Raw genomic sequence first — 4,126 nt, forward strand, 5'->3', positions numbered from 1 at the left:
TGGGTACTTTTGAATGCTGTAATTCCCCAAAGAAACTCATTCCTCAGATATTCCTCTGAAGCTTTAGGCAATGTATTCTAGGTCTTAATTATAATTTTTGCCCCAGATGGCTATGTGTTTTTAATTCACTTTGCAATGTTTTCAAGCAATACCCACTGCTTTTCTATCCTGAGTGAGTTCTGAGTTAAAAACTTTTTAAAAATATGTGTCATGTACTATAGTATTTTCTAGTGTTTTATTTCATTTTTAAGAAATGCTGGTGGCATACAGCTATGTTAATTTCATTGTGTAGCCACTTGCCTTTTCAAAATACCTACATTGAAGAATTTATAAAAGTTACTTGGGACTTCACAGTGACTCTTGCTTTATTCCACTAGCTTTATCATTTGTATTGTGAACTTAGTGGCATCCGTGTATTCATCCTCTAATGGTGTAAGGGGAAACCTCTTCCTCTTTTGACTTCACCCATGACCCTAGATGGTTTTATTCCCTTTTATCTTAATTTTGGGAAATTGCACATGGGGCATAATATTAGTTTCCTGTGACTTCCATCACAAATTACCACAAAATGTGTGGTTTAGAAAAACAGATATTTATTTCTCACTACCCTGGAGGCCAGAAGTTTGAAATCAATGTGTTAACACGTCTGCATTCCCTCTGGAGGCTCTAGGGGAGAATCCATTCTTTGCCTCTTTCAGCTTCTGTTGTTTCCAGAAATTCCTTGGCAAGAGGTCATATCACTCCAATCTCTCCCTTATTGGTCATGGTACCTTCTCTTCTTTCTATAATGTCACTCTAATAAGGATTATTGTCATTACATTTAGGACTCACCTGGATAATTCAGGATGATTTCCTCCTCTCAAGATCCTTACATTTACAAAGACCCTTTTTCCAAATAAGCTAATATTCATAGGTTGCAAGGAATAGGATGTGGACATATCTTTTCAGGGGCCATAATTCAATCCATTACAGGGGATTTAGAAGGGGACATGAGAAAAATGTCTTCTCAGGGGATGGATATTAGAGTGTTGTATCTGCAAAATCAGTGCACTTTTTATGCTATCCAGATTAATAGTCCTTTGGGCAGCTCCAGTTAATGTTGTTATGCTGAATGACAATCCTTCTCAGTTTTCTTAGTCTCTGCCTGAAAGCTGGAGGAATAAGGTGTTAAAGGAGAGAAAATTTTGCACATAATAGACATTTTCTCTATTTTAAAGAATAAACTGATTTTAAACTGCAGATGTTATGCTTATATCCCTCTATTCTCTGGCCACCAGGTTCATAACATCTCTCATCATCCATTTCCTGAATTTGAAGGTTTCTATATCTGCTGGCTCACACTCAGCCACCTTTGATCCTCTCTTAGAGTGGAGTGTGAAACTGAATACACAAACAGACAAAGGCCAGTCCTCATATAAAAATAGAACTGAAACACATAACCTGCAACAGCTAACTCAGGAAGCCAAACCCCAACCTCTGCAGTAAACTGTGCAGGAAGTCAAACAACCTCCTGTAACAATCAGTCCAAAAAGACCAGAACATGATAAACAACTGCCAGCTTGCCTAATTTTTGGTCCTGCTTACAAATTGGAAGTAAGTGGAGGAAACCAAATATGCCCCACTAACAGATTTAATCTAGGATGCCCTGCTTCTAGTTAGCCTGTTTTCAGCTTCCCCAAGGTGAACAGCTTCCAATCAGGACACATCTGAAGCCTTCCCATTTTTCCATTATAAAGCTTTCCCACTCCTTTGCCTGCCTTTGAGCTTCTGAAAAATGTAAGTGATGGTGGCTGACTCTTAGTTATAGCAATCTCTGAATAACCTTTAATTGTTCTCATTTGGTTGGTCTTTGTTTATTCCCATAAGAGGTGTGGGGAAGTTTGGGGTGCTCTTTCACTCACTGTAATGGAGATGTGAGGCTTTATAAGGCTGCCCTCAATCCCATTATCTTAGACCCTCACTTAAGAATTGCAACTTCACAGTTGTGGTGCAGTGAGAGGCTGTGAGAATTCTCTGGCTCAACTTTAGAAATAAGAGGTACCACTCTTTTCTGTTTTCTGGTTCCCCTAAAACTAGCTGGGAGTTTTAAGGACTCTATCTCCCATCTCTCTGGGGGTTTTGACCATAAGAAGGGCCAATCTGTGGGACTTATTTTATAGGGACCCACACCATTGACTCACTTTTTTGCTGCCTTCTCTTCTTTCAGATCCTCTTCTTATTAAGAGCCTTTTACTTCGTCTATGCAATGGCTCCAAAATCTAGGTTTATCACTTATTAGCTGTGTAGCTTTTTGAAAATTACTATTTGGCAACTCATTTTCCTCATCCATAGAATGAGGATGATTATAGAACCCATCTCATAGAGTTGTAAGGATTAAATAAGGTAAGTTCATACAAAGCGCTTTAGAACAGTGTCTGGAACATTGTGAGCACTGAAGAATTATTGACAATTATAACTTTCAAGGGAGGCGAAAGTTCTAAACTGTTACTAGTGCTGCAGTAAAATAGGTAGTAGGTCATCTAGGTCATAAAGAAGACTAGTGTTTCATTCTCTAAGGGAGAAAGAGGTCACAAAAGGCATCTTAGAGGAGTTTTACTTGAAATATCTGTAATTATTTGTCAAGCAGATGGCGGGATGATGTAAGCCTGCAAGTGTGTACAAAAAAAAAAAATAGCAAGATAATGCAAAGCTGATACATCCAGGAAACTACAAACAGGTAAGTAGGGTTAATGGTGAAGAGAGTTGGATGTAACTAAAAAGTGTGAAAATAATGATCTACAGAAGTTTGTTTCAGAGAATGAATATGGAGTTTAGATTTTAACCTATAGATAAGCACTTCTCAAAAATTAGTGTGGTATCTGAAGCTACTCATATAAAATCCAAATATCTTTGCCCAGCTTTAGAGGTCTGGGGAAAAGTCCAGGAATCTACATATTTATTATGTTATCCAGATGATTCTGAGTAATGTGGTTTTCTTACACCACACTATGAGAAACATTTTGCTGCAGGCTACATAAACTTGACTAAACTTATGTTTTGAAAGGTCTCTCTAATTCTATTGTTCACAACTTTAGGTGCACATTGAAATCATTAAAGGTGGGATACAGACATGGTTTTACAAGTTCTTCAGGTAATTCCAAAGTTCAGTAAAGGTTGAAAAGTCCTGACTTAGCAGCAATGTAAAGGGCAGATATTAGAATATTAAAACTGGAAGTAGGGAGTTAAGATATTACTGCAATGGCATGGCAAGAGTGATGAGGACAGGAACAAGGGCAATAGCTGGACAGCTGGAGAAGTAACTGAGGTATTAAGACTAGCTCATCTAGAGTCTGGTCATTGATTGCATACAGGGGTGAGGGAGTGAGCGATATTAAGAATGACTCAGGGCTTCCCTGGTGGTGCAGTGGTTGAGAGTCCGCCTGCCGATGCAAGGGACACGGTTTCGTGCCCTGGTCCGGGAAAATCCCACATGCCACGGAGCGGCTAGGCCCGTGAGCCATGGCCACTGAGCCTGTGCGTCTGGAGCCTGTGCTCCGCAACGGGAGAGGCCACAACAGTGAGAGGCCCACGTACCGCAAAATAAATAAATAAATAAATAAAAATAAAAATAAAGAATGACTCAGGATTCGGAGTTGGGGTTTGAGTGAATGGAGGTGTCATTCAGCAAGATAGAAACCAGAGGAGGAGAAACAGATTTGGAGGAAGACTACCTTATAGCACAGGTGGAAGTCAAGGGAGGGGTGACCTAAAATTTTTGTTATTCTTTGGTATTGGTTCCCAGAGTTTAGTGTACCAAAACAAAACAAAACAAAGTCACCTGGGGAGTTTGTTAACAATACAAATTCTTATTCCCTCCTTATTTCCATTTGGGAGGATTTGGAATGGAGTCCAGTGAGCTCCTTTTTTTTTTTTCTTTTCTTTTTTTGAACAGCCCCAGTACAGTATGTAGGCCTTTGTTAAATATACTGAGAAACATTTAAAAAATAATACTGAAAGTAAATTGAAAATTACATTAAAAGTATATTTCATGACTATAAATTGACAGCTGCTAGTGATTTAAAGAAAGTTTGATGTTGATAGATATTTAACAGTTTTTCTTTTCACACAGCTTTATAAATGTTCATCA

This window comes from Hyperoodon ampullatus (genome assembly GCF_949752795.1).
Source record: "Hyperoodon ampullatus genome assembly, chromosome: X".
Taxonomy (NCBI): domain Eukaryota; kingdom Metazoa; phylum Chordata; class Mammalia; order Artiodactyla; family Ziphiidae; genus Hyperoodon; species Hyperoodon ampullatus.